General features: G+C 43.3%; 1 protein-coding gene across 10 annotated transcripts in view; it reads right to left on the bottom strand.

The window, feature by feature from the left end:
• The window catches only part of PTPN4 (protein tyrosine phosphatase non-receptor type 4), a 129,277-nt gene that overhangs the window by 82,692 nt on the left and 25,263 nt on the right, over positions 1 to 21,322 (bottom strand). Inside the window, exons 5-6 of one of the 10 annotated variants that reach the window (XM_085227546.1) lie at positions 20,416 to 20,551; positions 20,212 to 20,316 (exon numbers count right to left, since the gene is read on the bottom strand). The exons of 7 other annotated variants lie outside the window; for them this stretch is intronic. The gene's annotated coding sequence lies outside the window, so the exon portion shown is untranslated. 2 more of the 10 variants (XM_085227547.1, XM_085227544.1) reach the window with 2 other exon arrangements.

Below are 21,322 nucleotides of genomic sequence, written 5' to 3'. Positions count from 1 at the left end.
CAGACAGATGCACCATTACATACGGTCTTGGATCCAGCAAGAACTTCTGCTTACCTGACAACTGTGGGAGCACGTGATTTAGATGCTATTTTGTTTTACTTGCTTGTCTCCGTCTAAGCTCAGAATTGAAAATGTCCGGTTTAGTAATTTAAATTAAAATACATATTTCAAGACTCCAGAATCAGATTCCAGATTTTCTTTTTTGTAATTCTTCTGCTGATGCCCCTCCTGATCACTTTTAATGATAAGAATGAAGTGAATAAGCACCTTTGGAAAATGCACTGAACAACATGGGGGGGAGGGAAAGAAGTTAAGGAAAAAAGCCACAGATACCAGGATTTCAAAAAGATGCGATCATGTCAGGGACTATTAGGCATTACTCTGATGAACTCTTTATTTGACACAACCTGGCATTGCTAGCTAAAGCAGCATTCCTGACCTACTCCTGAGTCTGGCCTCTTGTTTCCAGCCTTGCATCATCCTCTCCCTACTACTGACATGGCCATTTGTACAGCCATATGGTAACCCAGAGCGGAGAATTAAGAAACAACACAATTTTGGCAACATTATTTTTCAGTCTGACCAACTCCCCGCCACAGTCCACTGTTGGTTTAAGCACATGGAAGACAGGAGGGGCCACGAGGAGAGGATGCAGCGCCTTCGTTCAGAATCATGGTCCAAATGGTAAAATGGAGTTGAGGTACTGCATGCAGCCAAGAGAAGATCATTCATTTCAGCAAAAGCAATTTCAAAAGAAAAATAAAAGAGTAGATAACAGTCACAATGTGGGGAAAAAACATAAAAGGAAACTCAAAACAGAAGTTTCAAATTGTGCATTCACTGAGTGTGGGGCAAGACAGCTGGGTAAAATGGAGCGCTAAACACAGTAATCAATGGGGTTATTTTTATTTATCAGAATGAAGTCAAAGTAGGCACTTGTTGCAAAGAAAGTGTAAGAAATTCAGTAAATTAAAGCAGGACCAAGGAAAATAAATTCAATGGAAAGAGATAAAGATGCAGAAATACAGGAGCAATCATTTACAGAAAGAGCCAACAGCACATTCTCTCCTGCAGCGCCAGAGACGAGACATCTCATGTATCCTCCACCACTTCCAAAGCTATTTACAGGCTATCACAAAATAAGCCTGAATTCATTAAAAACCAAACCATGCATCAAAGCCAAAAATTAACATCCACTTGTCAGCGCTGAAATAGTGGTGCTCTTTTTATGTTTAGCTAAACCTTCCTCTATATATCTGAATCCTTAGCATCATTTCTCTACTTATCTGCCACTGTCCCCCTTAAAAATTCCTGCATTATTTAGGTCCCTTTCACCACAGAGTACAAGGACATGCATACAATACAGCAAACAATGACAGTGAAGAACAGTTGGGAAGAAACAAGCAGCATGTGATTTGTTTTGTGGTATCTGCATCATTAATTTGTGTTTTGTTTCAGGAGGTGCCAGGAGAGAGATTAAGACTATAAAGCTAATGCAGATTGTGCTGGAAAGGTCAAGTATTCCAAAGGATCATGAAAATTGAGTGATATAATAACACAGCCAAAAACATAACGTGAAAGAGATGATGAATATTGTCAGAAAACTTCTCTATAAGGCTCCCTGTACTATTTCATCTGAAGGTGGCACAGTGCCTGGCATATAGAAGAAAACTAGATGGTCAATAATCAATGCACGCATCAGACATTTTATTGAATCTGTGCTTAGCTAGACAGATAGTAAAACTAAAAAGGCTTGAACAGAATACAAACACAAGTACCAAATCAGACCTAAACACCTCTTTTGGCTTGTGCTCTACTAAGGTTTCCAAGAATATGAGATGCTTTAATACAACCCATATGAACAACAAGACTCCATCGTTCTGTCTGTGCTGGTAAGAGACTTGCACAGAAGCTGTTATTTGCTGCACTTTCTCTCTTCAAATTTATGTACTCGGTAGGCATACAAGAAAAATAACCTCCTTTTATCCAAGAATCTTGAATATTTTACTGGGAAACAATATTTCTCATTTATGAAACAGGAGAAGGAGATGCAGAAAGCTGAGTAATTTGCCTGTCGTTGCACGGTGAGTCAGTGGCAGCAGCCCACGCTGGTCACACATCTCACTGTTCTTATCAGGTACTGGCATTGGAATAAGGGTTGTTACTTACATGCTGTACATTAATAACAACACGATCCTCACATAACTTCAAATTTATGTTTATTCTTTCTTTTGCCATGACAATGAACACTGCAGTTTACACAACACACTGCAATACACCAGCTGCCTACTTTGTCAATCCTTGTCTTCACTACCTCAAGGAGAGGAGAAATGCACCAAGGCTTACCAAGGGCACTGAAAATGAGTTAATTACACGTCATACTAAATAAAACCTACAGTCATCCCTATCTACAGTGTTAAAGAGCAAGCAAAACAGAAACCAATTTATTGCCAGTTATTACATATCTGCACCAGGAAGGTTCAGTATAAACAGAGCCAGCTCCTTACACCTGATATCAGTGCCAGCATCACTGAGCTTGCATCTTTAACCAGACCCAACACAGCACTGGACTCCTTTATCTGTAATGCATGCTGTGCCAGTCATTCTGATGGAGACTTTTTCTCCTCAGGGTACGAAAATGGATTAATATGTGAAAGGAAAAGAAAAAAAATGACGATAGTACAAATAAACAAGGAATATCAATATATAAACAAAAGAAATTCTTAGAAGAAAGGTTCATTTATGCAACTCTAAAAGACAGAAAATTCCTTTAGTTAACGAGCAACCCTTAAATCCCGCGTTACTTGACACAACGATCCCTATAGCATATCATCTTTGGCACACAATCACACAACACAGCCCAGGAAAGACTGGATTTTATCTTCACCAGTGACCCTGGCAGACCATTCCAGAAAGACAGACTTTCCTATTTTAACTGGTACCTATGCACGTCTACAATTGCAACTCTCTAGTAGAAGACCCCACGTAGAAATCTTACTGCACAGTCAGCTTTACTATTTATGAGAGCATTGCTGAAGTGCAGCCCTTTTAAATTAATGCATATTGAAAATATGCATCATTACTTTTGCCAAGAAAACACTAAACATGGCATTTTGCTGTATGAAAATACGTGAAAGATTAAACATCCTGCTTCAAGGAGTTTTTTTTATGACAGAGCGTCTAATATTATTGAAACAAACCAGCAGGAGTAGGCTGGGATAGGCAAATCCAAGGTATATTGTTAAGCACCTGAACAAACACACTCCTCTACATGAAATCCGATGTGGTAGGGAGAGATGGATTCTGAAGTTGTTTCTTACAATTTCTCAAATGCAACATCCCAACCTCTCCACACACTAGATACTTACACAATTATCACCTAACAGTATCGGTGCCCACCCGACCCAACCCATCCTTGCTGCAGTCATAGGTCACTGCCAATGCTGATGGAGGAATGGAAACTGGAAGGGGAAAAGCAACAGAAATATAGGAAAATCTGCTTTAGGAACTGCAGTAGGCTCAGTGCAGGTTGAGGGAGTTGCATCAGCTGCACTGTAAGCTACAAGCACACTTGCACTGATATTATTGTTGAGAACAAGTTCTGCTATATTAACATAGCTCTTAGGATGTCCATGAATCTATACATTCCCCCTCAAAGGCAATGCATTAATAATGTTTAGAACAACTCTATCATCAATTACATTTAGGAACCTGCATGACTACACAGACCCTTACTGCAGAGGGCTATTGGCGCTCAAGGAAGGGTTGGATGTACACTGCTGCACTCAGGGAGAACTGAGGAAATAAGCTGATCTCTGTGTGGCTAAGCTGAAATGTTTTGGGCAAGCATTACACAAGGCATTAGTACAGGTCTTGGACCAGTAACTGCTACAGAAGTAAACCATTTATATACAGTAGCCAAAGTGTAAAGGGGGATAGGGAAAAGAGAACTATCAAAACATACACGTATTTGTATCTTCATCTATTTCCTTGACAACTTAGCTAGCTTTAAGTTACAAGTTCTAAGATGCATTTCAAATGGTAAGTGAGGTCTTCAAAACCACTTAACTGATTTAGAAACTTAGGCTTCCCATCTAAAACAAAACAAACATTTAGGCACTAAGTGAATTTACTTTCTGGAGCTGTTGTAAGCACTTAAGAAATCAAGTCATGAAAATAATTTTGAACTATCACATGAAACACTAACTTTGTATCTGTTAATTTTATGCTCTCTATATATTGATATTTTGTGTTTTCATTCATATTGATTATAAAGATGTTCAAGATTCATGGAAAACTCCACGAAATCCTTTTCCTAGGTAAAAGAAAAAAAGGTTTCTCCCCGAAAAGCCTGAGATTCAGATGTTCAGTTCTCAGTCCCGTTCACTGAAAATCTAGCACATCTTTTTTTCTTCCTGACCTCTCTCCCCTCTCCTTGGCATAACCCCAAACAGCACCCACTTATTCAATAATAAGGCTGATTTTATTTCACGACAGGAAAGGATTCAACCAAATGAAGTGGACATTCAATAGTGAATGAGAATACCCATGAGTAGAGTAAGCTTGAAATAATGATTTCGCTTGTTAGCAGAATTTTGTTTTACAACAATTTCCTATGCAGACAAATCCTGTACAATTTTTTTTAATACGTATACTGTAATAGATCTAAGCCAAACAAGCTCAGATGAGACAAAACACAAGCAGAACAGATACTGAAAAGAAAACACAATTCAGCAAGTAACTAAAATGTACAAGACCCATGTGAGACCTGTTGGTATACACAACACATATACAAACCATCAAAAGCATTCCAAACTTTCTTAGAGTTTACAACACACGATTCAGGAAGCACTAAAAAACTAAAATGTTTTAAAGGAGAGACAGATCAGCCCACAGAGTAACGTGTTTAAGTCTTCAACAGAAATTACCTGTCTCACAATAAGTAAAATCACATGAATTGCTAAGAAACAAATGAGGTTTTTGCCTTCATTTTTTTCCACTGGAGCACTGGAAATCTGAACTAGGACACATAAAGGTTAAGAGCAAGGTGCAATTAGCTGCATGACTACATTGGGCTATTTGATAGATCCAGATGTTCCCTTCTGTCTGTTCCATCACACCATCACAGCACTGACTAGCAGCATTCTTTTTGTAAGAAATGGGGGGAAAAAAAAAACAAATTTTTTCTTATGATTTCAGCTGATTTCAGCACAAGTCTCCTGACTTAAGAGGACATTATTTCAGTTTATTGGCACCATCTCAGTAAACCAGTATACCTATTCAGAGTATTCACTATTAAGTTTCTAATATTCATACTTAAATTGTAAATGTGTCTTATGAATTGGAATCCCACTCACATAACTCCCTTTAAAAATTAAGATATTTCAAAGCTCCCAAAGAAGGATATTTGTTTCCAGGTGTTCTCATACAACACTAAGGAAGGCCCAGAAAACAATTAGGTGAGATCACTAACTTCTCTAAAAATCAGTACCCTTCTAAGAAGATAATTTTTTGAGTATACTTTAAAAAAACATCCTAACTCTACGCTCTACCAGCTGTAATGAATTCCACCACACTCCATCTCAACAGGTTTACAAAACAACAGGTACAAACCCTGTGTTGAAGCTTTCTCTCCCATGCACTTGCAGTTACCCCTTCTTGGTGCTGTGGATGAAACTCCCCAATTCTCTGCTGTTACCAAACCAGCCATGAACCCATCCGCCAGCACAGGCTGAGTGCAACAGCAACAGCGAAGCACCGATAACAGGTGGCCAGGTGAGCCTTCCTCATTCTTCATACTGGGAACGATGACTTGAATTACTACCAGTGCAACTCCTAAAGCCAAAGAAATATCCTTACGTCTTAAATACTTGATTTTGTATTATTAAATCATGCTCACTTTTGAACGTCCAAATCTATGAGCTTCTTATTTTCCTTACAGAAATAATCCAGTTCCCCAAAACACTCAATTTTCTGAACTGAGTTGTCTACAGCTCTTAAGAAGAACGTACATAATTCTTGTACCAAGGTTATTATAATGAGACAGAATTAATTTCAAGACTGATTTTTGAAGAGCATGACTAATAAATAATCTCTCCATCCTGTTACTTGCTCATATGTCATAGCCATTTGTAGTCTTCTATATGGTCAGCTACTGATCCAATTTATGTTTTCTCTACTAATCCCAGCAGTTTTCACCTTTAAATAACCCCTCACAGGCAGCGCATTCAGGGATTTATTGTATTTACTGATTTACTAACCCTAAAATCCACTTCATTCAAAGTAACACAGACATAAATTTAGGAAAAAAACATTCTATGAAATGACATCAGTGCTTTCAGAACACAAGACCAATATTTATTCTTAAAAATTTAGACTATTTTCTGAAAAGCATGCATTTCTTCTGCAAGTTCTGACAATTTCTGTGCTTTGTCAATGAGGGATAATCAATTACAACAATACAGAGTAGCATACAAACTGGTCAGACATCAATTCTGCTGAAGAGGATCATAGAAGGTAAATGGGAAGGAACGAATATTTTTAGCAGGTCATAAGATACAAATATAAACGAGCTACATCATGCTGTTGTAGAGAGGGAATTCCTCGTATGAGGATGCTTAGTCAGGCGCAGAGCCCACAGGGTAGATGAAGGTCTGCTCTCATGTCACTTCGTATTGCAAAACCTCAAACAGATTAGCTGATAAAGCCTCCAAAAATATGCAGATTGACTAAGAACAGCCAAGAGATTGTTTCAGCACTAGGAAGTACAAAAATGCCGTACCTTAAGAAGTCCAATAATCATAACATACAGAAAAAAATTAGACGATGTTACCTGAAGTGAAGGTTTAATAGTCTGCAGGAACTTAGAAGCATGATTAATTTCTTCTCCATAGATAGCTGGTGCAGTGTTTTTCAAGAAGCTCCAAATCTAACATCAATTAGATATTACTTTTTTAAAATAATTGACAAAGAGGACAGCAGCACTCCCACAGACAAACTGTCAGGCAGAAGAAAGCACTTCTGCAAATGGAACGGTAAGTACAAAACAGAGTAAATGAAGTGGCCAGGGAAGAATTCAGTCTAAATTTAGGACTATATTTTTGTCTCTGAAGTAAATTTCTAACCACCTGTTCTATAAACAGGCTTAGTTAAGGAACCTCAGCCAGTTTGAAACGATGTTCAGTAAAACGAATTACATGTTGGGCAAAACTATAAAACAGCATGTAGCATCGAGCAATAATATCTACATTGCTCCATACCAGCAACAAGATTTAATAATTCCATGCCTCAGGTTTTCTGGGAATTACCCACAAGGGCTGAGAAGACTGCTTCTTTTACCTGTTTCTTTCCCTTTCTCTTCACTGCATTCAAAACAAATGCCAGATGTTATCATCCTTTCCCCAGAGGCATTTAGGGTTGGCTACAGAAAAGAAGCAATGGAAGAGGGATGGATAATGCCTGGTTTCAACAACGAGGTGTACGGTTTTTGTATGTCTTGCTCACTGACATGAAAGAAGCAGAAGATCCACACAAACCTAAAATACACAAATGCTTTCTTTCAGAAAGATTCGACAAGCCTATCATATCCCTTAACAGAACCAAGCTTCTCTAAGAATGTGTGTGTGTGTATATATATATATATATATATATATATATATATATATATATATGAATATATGTACATTTGTAGGTGCCCATTTTTATTTCTTTGACTCCAGCTTAGACTCTAGTTAAATATCAAGTGTCTATGAGAACAGAGGAAGGGCTACAGAATGAAATGGCCATTTTCAGGAAAAAAGCCATGTTTAAAAGATTTCTGACATCAGGCTAACATATGCCAGCAATACTTTATTATCCTGATTCCTTAAATGTTGAACAGCCAGGGAAATTAAAAGAAGCTTCATGCTGCAGTGACAAAATAAGATAGGCTTTGGTGTACCTATCAGTCAGCTGAAATGCAGACATTAGCACACTAACTTTGCAGATGTCTGGATGACATAAGTGTCAAGTTGAAAGCAGCTGACTCAAATGCAATCTGAAGCGGTAAAAGGAAATGAGGAAGAACTTTGAGGAACTAAGAGCACGTCTGAATTCACTTCCTTTATCACTTAAGATAACACAACAACAGCACGAAATCTTAAATGCATGTATTTCTATGTGATAACAAAACTGTTGAACATTAATGTAACTGCAATCGTGGCACTGTGCATCACCAGTTGTGCTCTCATCATGCCCTACCGTGCTCCTCTTCCTCCTCACCACAATCAAAGCCTTTCTCAAGGTGCATCAAAAGTATCACCTGTGTAATCTTACCACTCCAACTGTTAGGAGAGAGAAGGACCAGAGACACACACCGCTTCCTCACCTCCATGACAGAACTGTTTCTCAGTCAGAACATGCTTGTGCAGGAGGATCGCACTGCTGGTCACTGTCTTGAGGTCACTGGGACATTGGTGAGGAAAGTGTCAGCACCAGCTTCCTCCTGAAACTTCAAAAAGCAGCTCCTAGCCCCAGCTGCATCCTCTTCTTGTAGCACAGGACTAGCTGTTGAGCAGGGATCTGGTAATGGGAGGTCTTAGGGAAAGCTATTGCCATCTAGAAGCCTTTATTGGTAACTTGATTTCATTTTCCAAAGTATTAGCAACTGTGAAAACCAAAACATCAATGCAGGAAACACCCACTGATGTACAAATGCTCTCCTAACAACCAGAACAAAGCTCCATTTCCCCCTGGGTATGCACTCCACCCAAGGTGATAAAACCATACCATTACCTGCCACAGGTCGCACTCAGGAACTGCCCAAAAGCCACATTCCCAGGCAGCCAGCATGACTGAAGCCACAGCTGGGTTTCACACCATACTTTCCCTGCTAGCCATCTCCAGCTGCTCCTACAGAAAAAAGCACCAACTTTCTGAAGCTTTAGAGTGCTGAAAGTACCTCAGTGAGGCCACCTGACTTTCTATAGCCCTCCCTGTATCTCAGGACCAGACTGTGGAAGCTCCCTCAGCCTGCTCCCAGCGCAGTAAGACCAGCACTGGCAAAGCAAAGGCACCTCCTGACAGCCACAGGCTGAACCTCTGAGGGCAGGAGAAAGCCTCAGGAACAGTTCTGGGTGTGCCGTACATTGCATGAGTTCCGTAAATACAGTCGGAAATACAAAAATTAATTCAACAACTCATACTTCAAAAATTTCTTTTACAGTTTTCATTACAATACACAAATAGGACACTGTGCTTAACATTTGGTTGACCTTTGAGGAAAAATTTCCGAGTGAATATTTTGCTGGATCTTTGCAGAGCGCTGAACATGCACACAGACATGAATGTGGCTCCATAGAAAAGATTAAAAATTAAACCACTGTGGAACTCAGGACGTAAATACATCATTTTCAAATGAAACTGTTGAACATCTTGTGGTGGTGGTAAAAACCAAATCACCACGCAAAATGATAATACAAGAAAAGTCAATTGTGTGTTTCTAATAATAAATGCTCTTGTGGCTTTTGAAGTCACAAAAAAACTCTTGGCTGAATTGGAGCATTGATCTCTGTAGTTATTTATGTGCAGTTCCTATTAGAATTCTATTGAATCCCTTGAATGGTGAATGGAAGTGCTTTTGAAAACACACACAAAAAAACTGTTAAACAAGGGACAAAATAAATGGAAAGCTCAGCATTGCCGAAAGAAGTTTGAGAAGGTCAGCAAAACTTTCAACTTTTTTTTTCTGAAGCACAAGCATGTAAGATGCTGTTTGGTGGAAATGATTACCTGTAACACAACAGCAATATACAGGATACATTTCCCTGTCACTCCCAAACTGGAAGCATGAGCATGGGATCTGTTTGTCTAATATTGTTTCAAAACTCTTAGCATACTCTTGAAAGATGTTCTGTTGTAAAATATGAACTGGCTATTAAAGATTTTAAAGTGTTGTCACTCCATTCTTTTATCTACTACAGATCAGGATGAAACTATTTCATTCAGCATGTGTACAGATATATCTAAATACGCAATATGCAACAATTAAATCAAAGACACAAAGAAACACACTTAAGCAGAACTCCCTACTGATTTTAGGTCACCACAGTTAATAACAACGTTTACTATATATATGCTCCTAATAATTATCTGCAAGTACAGGAAATGCATGAAAAGCTTGAGACTGGGGTCCCTAATGCCTTCATTCACATGCATTCATTCCCTTTGTTGTCAATTCTTAACGCACCTTGAGGCAGTGTCAGGGCACTGGAAGGAGCTGGGTCCGCCATCTCATGAGGAACTCCACCCTCACTGCAGAGATGCGAGGTTTGTTTTCTATGCATCGTACACAGCAAAGCAGGCTAAAGGGGAAACCTATTTCCATGCTTTGGAATTTACAACAAAAATAATGCTGATTTTTTTTAGTAATTATTAGTCAACATTTGTTGTTGTTTCCCCCCCCCCCCCCCCACTTAGATGCACAGTTACTATTAATACAATAAACAGCCATTAGGAAAGGCATCTCTTCCCTTTTAGCATTTCTGTGTTAAAACCTGACAATCAATTGTGTTTTTAATGTTAAATATTATGAAGATATTTATATACTGCCAAAAGAAAAGGGTTGACGATGGCTTTTCCTGACTACTAATTATTGTCATTTAAGTTTGGAAAGCACATTTTTAGAGTGTGGTTTTATGTTTACAACTGAAAAATAGAATAGCGTAAAGAAGTTTATCTTCAGAAGCTTCTATATTAATCTGCCTTCATTTCTGCTGAACATCACATCTATTTTCTCAAGAACTACAAGAGGAAGGCAACGAGCACCTCTGAAAGAATCTCAGCAGAGCACTCTCCTCTCTAATGACTTAAGTAGCATCCTATTCTGAAGCAGCTGCATATAACAGTAGTAGTTGGAACACATAAAGATTCCTTTTTTCTACCTTCCTCCTTTTACTTGTGGCACCACAACTCCACTGAACGATGGCAGCTTCGATTCTGAACAGATGGACTGAAAAATGCTTAAGTCATTATACTACAGAAATAGAAACCAGAGGTTTGAGAAAGAAAGAGCAGTTTTATCAGCAGTGTAAGGTCTATCCAAAGGTGGCTAAATGTCAGCTCCAGTCTCAGATGTTAATCAAGTTCCTCTTTCAAGCTATTCTCACATACATCTCATTAGGATAATTCCTACAAAGCACTTTTATTTCTACTTTCTCAGGACCACATGTGTGTTTCCAATGCCAAACAAGTTATTATCCACAACATCCTCACCCAGAGAGGGATGCTTTTTTTATTGAAATCGTTCTGCAGAAACACCCAGCAATAATGAGCTGCACACACAGCTTTCCTGTTAAAGGAAGGAGAACAGAAGTTCCACTGGGGGGTACAACGGCAGAACCAGACCAGAAGTAGGAGGCAATGCCTCTGCTAGTAACTAAAACTGAGTATTTTAATTGCTTGCTTCAGTTTTATTACATAGCTCACAGCTATCTAGAGATTTTCTAATCTTTCATTTAATTAATCTCAAGAATTAAGTTCTCCTGGAGGAATTTCCTCTTAGAGGACTTCTTGTCAGATGTTAATTTTCAGTCTACTTTTTCAGTCTTCTCCAGAGGAATTCTGCTGTTAAGTGTAACTGTATATACCCTTAGTGATTATCCATGCCACATTTTCTTATTGTATCTCTTTTAGCTTTCTCAGTGGCATGATCTTGAAAGTAGAGTTAATTCATATATTTATCGCACGAGTTATTCTACCCAACAAGACTTATTTAACTGTTGAGAAATTAGAAAATAATCCAGTCTCAGCCATGTGCAGGAACTGTGCAAAGCCAGAAGTGCCATTGCAAAGGAGCAGAGGGCACCCACTGCACCCTGCCCTGCCCAGCACACACACCGAGCTGGGGCTGCCAACAAAGGCCTGCAACCCACAGCAGGAGCAGGGAGAAAGGCACAGCACCACCAGTGCCCTGAGACCCTCAAGCACCGGATCTGATGGGTGAAAGTGACCAAAGAAACGGTAAGCGGGTCAGAAGGGTCAGAACACACAGGAAAGCAGAGCAAAGAACTACACTTTCCTGACGAAATGAAATTAATTCCCAAGTTTATATACCAAAACACAGTACAATTCAAGAACAAAGAAACAAGAGAAATGCTATGGAAGGTACCAGACTGTCGTATTGCTGATTGACCTACTCCCTTGTTCAATCACTTCTGGATTTTAGTTTCCACCTCCTGTGGCTGCATATAGCACAGTTATTTCAGCAGAAACCTCCCACGAGATAACGAGGTTTGTTGACATTAAACAAAAAATATAAACTGCACTTTCCTAAACCATTCTACCTTTCATAAGCAGTGCAAGGAAGTGATTCTTCCCCACCTTCCCAGGTCTATCATTCACGCTCAGACAAAGCCAACACATCCATGCAGTTTATGCAACATGCATACCTTAAACACAAGAAGTATTATTTGCAGATTAGGGTTTCCAAAACTAACCTACATTCTCATTTGTGTGCAAGTAGTAAAGCAGACAAAGGCATCAATCCAACAGCAGCCTTCCTCCCCAAAAAGCAGAAAACCTCTTCAAGGAAAGCCTTAATAGAAGCACACAGCATGGAAGCTACAGGCCACGAGCATTTAAAATGCATATGCCAGTTTCTCCAAAATTTCATTTTTAAGAAGTAAAAATAACTAATACAACTCCTTGCTCCTGAAGTACAACTTTTCTAAACAGGGGCACTGCAACAAACTGACTGAAGCATATCAGGGGCAGCACTGAGGCTACACGCAGCTCAGAGATCCAACACAGAGCTGCAGGGCAGTGCAGACACACCGCTGGACGGCAGAAGATGACCTGAGAGCAGCAGTGGCATCGCCCCTCGGTGCTGCCCAGCTTCAGCCCCACATACAAACCACAGACAGAAACCTCATGCTGCTTTTTCAGATGACACCAAAGGAGTTTGCTGCAAGTATCAAGACAGACAGACACAAAGTGATAGACGTTGATTTTAACCCCCTCCAAAGCCAAAGCAGAAAAGACTGCAGGTTTTTCCCCCTCCCTCCTTCCCCTTCCCCTCCCTCCCCCCCCCAAAAAAAACATTTCTGGTTTCTCTACAAAGCTAGTGACAAAAAACTCATTTTTAGCCTGCGTCTTGCTCTCCAAAATGATTTTGTTGTGCTCCTTAAAGCAAAATCACCAAACCGTGCACCGAATCACAGCTGCACGATCTGGGAAGCATCTTCCTCTGACCCTGAGATAAACACCGCGTGTTGGAGTATCACAACTCACTTGAACCACTTTTGAAAGACTTATTTCTTCTAGCAGCAACTTTTAGTGTTACATTGAATGATTTTCTCAGGCTTGCAAATATTTGGCAGAGCTTACGACAGCATACTGACAAAACACTGTCAGGAAATTATCTGTTCATCCAAACCTGGAAGCACTGCTGGTAACACAACTGCACTCCAACTGACCAGTGTATTTCTGTGTGCTGTTAGGGAAACAACCATTTCTCAACCTCAGGAGCCAGAGGAAGTAACAAAATCTCCATGACGTTCCAGCCTGGATCTCCACTGGCACAGACAAGCGGGAGCACAAGCTTCTGAATGTCACGCTCGAATCTGTTCTTTTATAAAACACAGCTATTCAGTGCATCAGATCCACACGCTTGACTACTTGCAAGAGTCACCTTCCATTGGCAAAAGGAAAGACAGGAATCCTGGTGGCAGCCTTCTCCCAACACAAAGTACGCTCCCACATCTCAGAGACAAAGCATCACAGCAGGCTCCTATCTACTCCCAGCAGCAGCTCTGCTTTACAGGGAGAGCTGTCTCCTACAGCTTCCATTTCTGGTTTTAAACCTGACTGATGCCATCTTAAGAAGATAATAACAAACACAAACTGAAAAAGAAAATTGGTAAGACTTATCTGAGAACAACTTCCCCATCAGAAAATATAAGTAGCCTAACTTTGATCACGGCGATGCAGTTCCACTGTTGCATTTAGAGAATTCAACTTCAAAAGTTACTCTTCTTTTAGACACAAAATACATTTAACCCACACATAGTTAACGCACACAAAATCAAACTGTACTATGCAGTTAGTCATACCAAGCATTACGAAAGCAGTGCTAAGAGCCTATGTTTAAAGGATTGTTTTGTAAGTAACAGTTTATCACACAAAACAGTAAAATATCATGCAAGCAGGGCCTCCACATCAGAACATCCTAAAAGCAGCATCAGGTATAAGCAGGTTTTCAGCATTCAATTAAAATCACTGAGTATTAGCTATTAAAGGCAGAAATCCCAAGTTGATAAGATACCAGAATCTTCTCCAACATGATTCTAGACTAAAACAATTCAAGTATGGAAATGTTCATCTCGAGCAGCAAGGCACTGATTCCCATTTGAAGTTGCAGGCCCTTTGGTCACACAGAATAGCTCAGTCCTTCTCCCAGCAGCTGACCCTGCAGAAAATGAGGGATGGCCGGAACAGCAATGGGAGCACACACACATCATCAGAGTGCATTATCCATTTCATTTATCACCTCCATCTTATGGATGGCCTGAGAATCCTTCAGTGGCAACTGTTGTTTCACTCCCCAATTTGACAATCTTTCCTAAAGCGTTCTTCATTAGAGATCGTAAGTACTCATAATTAAAAGACTGCTTATTTATGAATGGATACCAGCTGCTTCTCCCTTCCTTACGGAGCAGCAGAGATGGCAGTATCTCAAGAACCACTCACAAAGAATTGCATGTCATTCAACAGCCGCTTTACAACATCTACAAGGAATAATTGCAAGTGCCAAGTGTGCAAACAGAGGTCTAATTGCATCACCTACTATCTCTTTTCTAAAGGTGCAAAGCCATTGAATTAGAAGCTGGTTCAATTCTCACACATCAGACAAGAAGTCTTTAGTTGTGCCTGTCTGATTTACCTGACAGCGAGTGGTAACATTCTATGGAACACAGTGGGAGATACCCTATACCATCTGCACAGACCACCATAAAACAGCCATATCCTCCTCAACCACATCTGGGCATCTCATTCTTGTATGTCGACACGCCAATAAAACTTCTGTGAACACTGTAACTGCTGTAAACTTGAAGTAATTACGTTGTAAGTGATGAACAGCAACATTGTGATATTCTCCAAAATAAGAACGGAGATTCTGGTATGTAATTATACAGCAAAATTTATCAGATTACTTTCAGAAATGTTCAAAATATTGGAAATTCAAGAGGCTTTCAGAAACTTGCATAAACTATCTTGTGCTGTGTCAATGGATTACAAGCCCTGAAGGAAAACCAGCTCTGTACCCAAACAAGCGTATGAGAACAGCTGGCCCAGGCAGCAGAGACCTGCTGTCACCCATCAGCGGCTGCTGCACTCTTTTTGTTCTGCCTCCTGCCCCAGCATCCTCCCCTCCCCTTTTTGCACTACCTTCACACTTCCTTCTGTCCACTCCAAATAAGCCCATGTTATGCACATACAAAAACCATTTTTATGGTTGTTTAGGCTGAAGCACAATAAAACCCGTGAGACCGTTTCATGAAAAGTGGCAGCACCAGAGGGAAAGCATGGTATTAAAAACAAAACACAAACAGTTGACCATCTGCTGACAGCATCTTGTTTGACCACTCTTACAACTGGTGAGAATGGAAGAGATTTGACACAAAAACCAGGATGTGAAGGCACGGTGTTCACGTGATGGTCACCAAAGGTAAGCTGCCAGGGAACAGGGCACGACAGTGGGGTAGCAGGGCAGCTTATCAATGGATGCAGGAAGGTCCAGGGAGACAGAGCAAAAATCAATCAGTTTAAGAGAAATAATCTAACAGTGACAGAAGAAAAATGGCACATGTCTACTATTTGTTTTAATTGTTTTGATAAACTGAGAAGCTAGAGCAACATTTTTCATCCACCCTTATTTTCAAAAGACACTGCACCCCTGCCTCATACAGATGTCTGGGTGCTGCAAGCAAGCGTTCCAGCTCTGCTCCCAGGTACAGGTCAGGACCAAGGGATCCATCCTGAAACGCCACTCCTTCCAGTTTCCTCAAGCCTACCACTTGCATTCAGTTTTTCAGAAGATGTTTGTAGAACATGTTCCACTTTCTAAATACAAGCATAAAATGACAGAGAACTTCTGTGTACATTCAGCAAAGCATTTCTAAGATAACTCACCAGGGATAACAGTGAGACACAGCCCCCAAACAACAGTCAGAATCTTCTAGCAGCATCAGGATGAAAGAGGAAGAAGCCATACAGAAACCCCCCACTTTCACAGAACAGTCCCGTCCCACTGCCACAACAGGCTGCTGTGGTGCCAACTACATGGCACTCTGCATTCAGGGAAGCCAGTGTGACACACCACACGCATACGGGGTTACCAACAGAGCACACGACACTCGCAGGCAGCCAGTGCTCCTGGTAAGCATTGCTGCAGTGCCCACAGAACACGGGGTCCGGCTCTGGTTCCTGCTGCTGGTTCCTCTGCCCAGCCAGGGGACACTGCAGGAACAGAACCAAGCGATGCACACAGGTACTGGCTTACTGTATTTTCAAAATATGCTAATGGCAATGACATGTAAGTAGTACCAAATGAACTCCGCTCATTAACAGGGAATTCACCCACTCAACAGAACAGCTAGAATTACTCAGAAGATTACAGGATTTCGCTTCTACCGGTGTGTTTTACAGACGTGGCTGCAAACAATCAGCCCTTCGTTCTGCTCCCAGACGCCCAGCACAGCCTCCACTCCCCTGTGACAACACTATAAGCACACCCAGCCCTGGCAGTATTTTTAGCAGGGGTGTTCAATCAATATCGCTATGCACGACCTAAATTAGGCTTTAGCAGGACAAGAGAATTTAAATGTCTCATTTGCTGTCACGCTTTACGTGGAAAACTGTACTGAACAAGAAATAATCACCAAAGTAAATCCTAAGGAGGTGAACCTGACTGCAAGCAAACTTCACAGCAAAGACAAAGAAAGTGTACTAGGAGATAAAATATTAATGTACTTCTGCTTTTGAAGAAAACACAATTATATTTCAATGCTTGAGTTTAAAAGAACCTACAAATAAAAGCATGAAATAAAAACTATACCAACAAAAACTGCAATGACAACAAAGTTATCTTCAGGTATCAGACCAACACTTACATTTCTGAGTTCATGCAGCCTAAATGTGCCTGGGAAATGCAAACAAACACGTGCATGTTAGCTCATCACCCAGAACCATATTTTATCAACACGGTGCAAACCAAGTTCTGCCGAGACGTAAAAACAACTTTTTAGGTCAACGAAGCAAGAAATCCATTGTGGAAAAAATGGCACCCGTAAGATTATGATACGGAGCATTTTACATTCAGGCAATGAACCGCAGAACTTCCCTTCAATATCCACATCTAACAAGACGCCAGTTTCGCCAATTCTAATCTCGTTCACGTGCCCCTGCAGCACACATCGGCGGAATGACGAACACACGGATGTCTGCGTGTGCGCGAAAGCAGCGGCGGCTCCAGGAGCAGAAAGCAGCGCTCTGCCTCCAGCGCACGGCCGGCGCGGTGCCTCCCCACGCGCACCGAGTCGAGCTCAGGGCAGCGGATACCCGCGGACGAGAAATCCATGCGCACGCCGCCCTCCGACAGCGAACCTCCAGCTGAAACCCATTAGCACCTCTGTAATACACAAGCGACTCGAATGTTTTCCGTGTCCCAGCCGAAACGACCACCGCGCGGCCACCCCGAAGCCTCGCAGGGCGCAAACGGCAGCGCGAAGTTCGGCCGCGTGTGCCGCACAGCTGAGCCGCGCGCGCGTCTCGGCACGGAGCGGCGCTAGCCAGCGCTTCGCCTACACGGCAGGCACCGCGTTCCGGCAGCGGCTGCTGGGGAGTGCGGGAGGAGAGCAGCGTCCCTCAGCCGGGTACCGCAGCCGGGTACGTGCGGTTGGTTATACAACCCTTCTGCCGGAGGGAGAGACTGAAAACGGACCGGAGCCACGCGACGACCGCGTTTCCCCGTCCCTATCCGGAGCAACGTGCCTGCGTGTGCCTAGAAAGCGCAGCGATGCCAACTTTCGGGCTGTAAATCGGCCGCGGCCGCTCCGCCGCCGTCCCGCAGGGCCCCCAGCCGCAGGAGCCGGGCTCCCGAGCCGCAACGGCGACGGGGAGGGAGGAGGGTTTCGCCGGGGGTGACGGCGTCGCGCGGCCCCCCGCCCGCCTTACCTTCATATAACAGCCACGTCCTTGCAGATGGAGCGGGGAAAGGGGCGGCCGCGGGAGCGCGGAGGAGAGAGGCGCGGGGGCTGCGCTCGCCGCCGCTGCCCCGCGACCCCCGCCGCGGGGGCGCGCCCGGGCACGCGCTGAGACGCGCACGCCCCGCACCGCACCGCCTTCAGATTCCCCGCAGCGCCCGGCCCGGCCGCGGCCTCGGCAACGGCACCCGCAGCCACAGCAGCCGCCCCGCGCCCAGCCGCAGCGGCGAGGACCACATCGTACTGCGGCGGCTGGGCCGAGGGACCGGCTGAGGGGCGGGGGGAGGGACGGGGAAGCCCGAGAGGGAGGGAAAGCGGTGGAGCCCCGTCCAGTCTCTCCCTCCCCCGCTCCTGGCGGCAGAGCGCCCCTCACACGGGACACGGCGCCGCCTCACGCGGAGCGGCAGCCGGGATGCGGCGGGCGGCGGGGAGGCGACGGGGCCGTGCCGAGGCGCCCTGCTTGCCGGTGGGGGAGCGGGCGGGCGGGGGAGCGAGGGGGGAGCGGGAGGAGGATCGGCGCCGCCTCCCCGTGCGGCCGCCCTCCCGCCTCATGCGGGCAGCAGCGGCAGCATAGCAACCAACATGGCGGCTGCGCAGTCACTAGCTGGCGGCCGACGGAGTGGGACGGGGGGGGGAAACGAAGGGGTAAGCTAGGAAAACTCGCGAGAGTTTGTCGCGCACCCTCTTTGTGATTGGCCGAGTTGCTCCGTCTGTAAGAGGGAGGGCGGGGCTGGATGTTCAGCAAAGTGATTGGACGAGGCTACCATCAATCGAGGTGGACGGTGCGACTTTTCCGTGCTGGAGTGCGGATTGGCCGTCGGAGCTGTCAGTCAGGAGCGGTGTGCCGCGGCGTGCTGCGCTAGCCGGCGGTCAGTGCCGTCCGCGGCGCTCCTGCTGCCAGCGGAGCTCTGGGCTGCCTCCCAGGGGACGCACACGGCGGGAGGGGATGGGGGAAGCGGGGCCGTCCTAACGGGGTACGCCCGGCCTCACCCCGAAGCTGTTGTACAGAGCGCTGTGATCATTTATAATACGCGTAAACGGGGTTGGTTAGAAATCTCTTTAATCTCCGTTTATTAAAGCACAGCCTTTCACAACTTGACCAAGTAATGGGCACGTAGGGAACGAGTTCTTGGATTTCACAATTAAATTCCTAAATAGTAAATGCATAATAATGCTATGGGAGTTTGCATGCACTCTTCTAATTAGGAAGCTTTCTAAAATCGCGTCCTTTTGAAGTTTGGAAACCTCTATGTTTCCAGCCTAAATTTATTCCCGCTCATTTCATACCCATTTGTTCTTGTGCCAGTTCTCTTCCTTTGCTTCCATAGCCCTCCTCTCTGGGTGTTTACTCCCAATTTATTTCTAGAAAGCAGCCGTACCCCTTCGTTTTACTAGGCTAATAATCCCAGCTCCCAGCTGCCCCCATTCTCCAGCACTGAGGCACAGGACTGCCCCATGGCTCGAGTTGTACTGACAAACCCATTGTGTTTGAATCCAGACACATCCAATATCCAAATTCTGCAGCTCTGAAATACTGCCAGCAGCAGCAGCAGACAAAATACGCTATCCTGTGCATTAGAGATCCTTAGCTGCAGAGTTGCCTTGGTTTCTTGAAAATTCTCCTTCAGATCATGCATTTATTCACAAGTTCCTTAGCTATGCATAGATATGATTTAATCCATTTGCACGTAAGCTTCAAAGTGCAGCTCTCACATTTCTGTATAATTCCTTACTCATACCTGGATCATGACAAATGCACTGCAGTGTTCAGTTTGAAAATAGCGATATTTTATACAGTGTAACAGAGAAACAACCCAAAGCACTCAATATAACTGCAGAACTGCACAGTGTTCATTTAGCAAATGTAACTTCAAGCTGTTACTAACAGACATGTCTTGCTAATGGGACACAGAATGGGTGAGACACACAGATCCTGAAGGCTGGGCACTTTGCAGCTGTTTCCTCACATTACCTGATTAGCCCCGACAAGCATCGCTGACCGAGGGCTCCGTTCAAAGTCAGTGGAACAGTCCCGCTGCGTGCTCAGGTCAGGCCTGCACTGCAAGAGTTCTGAGTGCTTTAAAAATAGACACCAAATTAAGTTCTCCAATTCATGACCTTACAGCACAAACGGAGCAAAATGGCAAGGCAGACAATGTACAGACATTCCTCTCACCTTGCAACGTGGACTTCAGCACGTTCAGGAGAACTTACTTTGCAGAATTACGACTTGTTATGTGTCAAACAGTGAGTGACCACATCCCAGAATCATGAATGAAAGAAAGCAAGCAGACTGCAGCATGACTCCATCACTGTTTACCAGAAAGAGAACACAATCATTTCATACGTAAGATCTGCATTCAGCTTGCTTCTTTTTCAGGGGCTGTTCTCACATAAAAGAGCAATTTTTTTTGCTACAGTCTGCCGTAAAAGGTGCCTGCTGCATAACTGGTTCATGTGGCCACAGCTTCATACGCACACAGGTGCATGGGAATGGATCTGTACCATCACTGCTATGTTTTGGGGGATCTGTTACCTTAATGAGTAGTAAGGTACTGCCAGTAAACACAAGTGAAAACATTTGCTAGAAGTAAAGCCTCACAACTCTGGTATAAAAGTAGGAACAAACAAAAGATTTTCCTTTACTTAGCAGATCTGTGGTATGTGTTTGTGCCAAAACCCTTATTACTCACTCAGGACCTGCCAACCAAGCTGTGGTAATTTATGTGAGAGAAACGCATACTAAAAATGTGAATGGGATTTTTAATGTCTCACTGAAATACCAAATGCAAACTGCTTTGTTGCCACGCTGACACACTTAAACACTGCATTAAAGCAATTCAAGATGAATGACTCTCACCACAAATGGAGTTTAGCTGGGAAAGGAGCAGGAGACAAGGCACTTAATCTTAGCACTAAAAGCAAGTATGATGTATGTTTAATGGCAGATGCACTTTCTATACAGTGGCACCCTGATTCAGCACAACACTGAGGCACGCACGCCTTGCTCACTGAAACCCGAGGGGCACAGGCACAGCCCTGCAGCCAGATTGGCCAGATCCCACACGGCGCGTGCTGCTGGC

This window comes from Meleagris gallopavo, chromosome 7 (assembly GCF_905368555.1).
Source record: "Meleagris gallopavo chromosome 7, MGAL_WU_HG_1.1, whole genome shotgun sequence".
Classification (NCBI taxonomy): Eukaryota; Metazoa; Chordata; class Aves; order Galliformes; family Phasianidae; genus Meleagris; species Meleagris gallopavo.
Note: the sequence above shows the minus strand (reverse complement) of the source record. Positions and strands in the feature narration are given on the sequence as shown.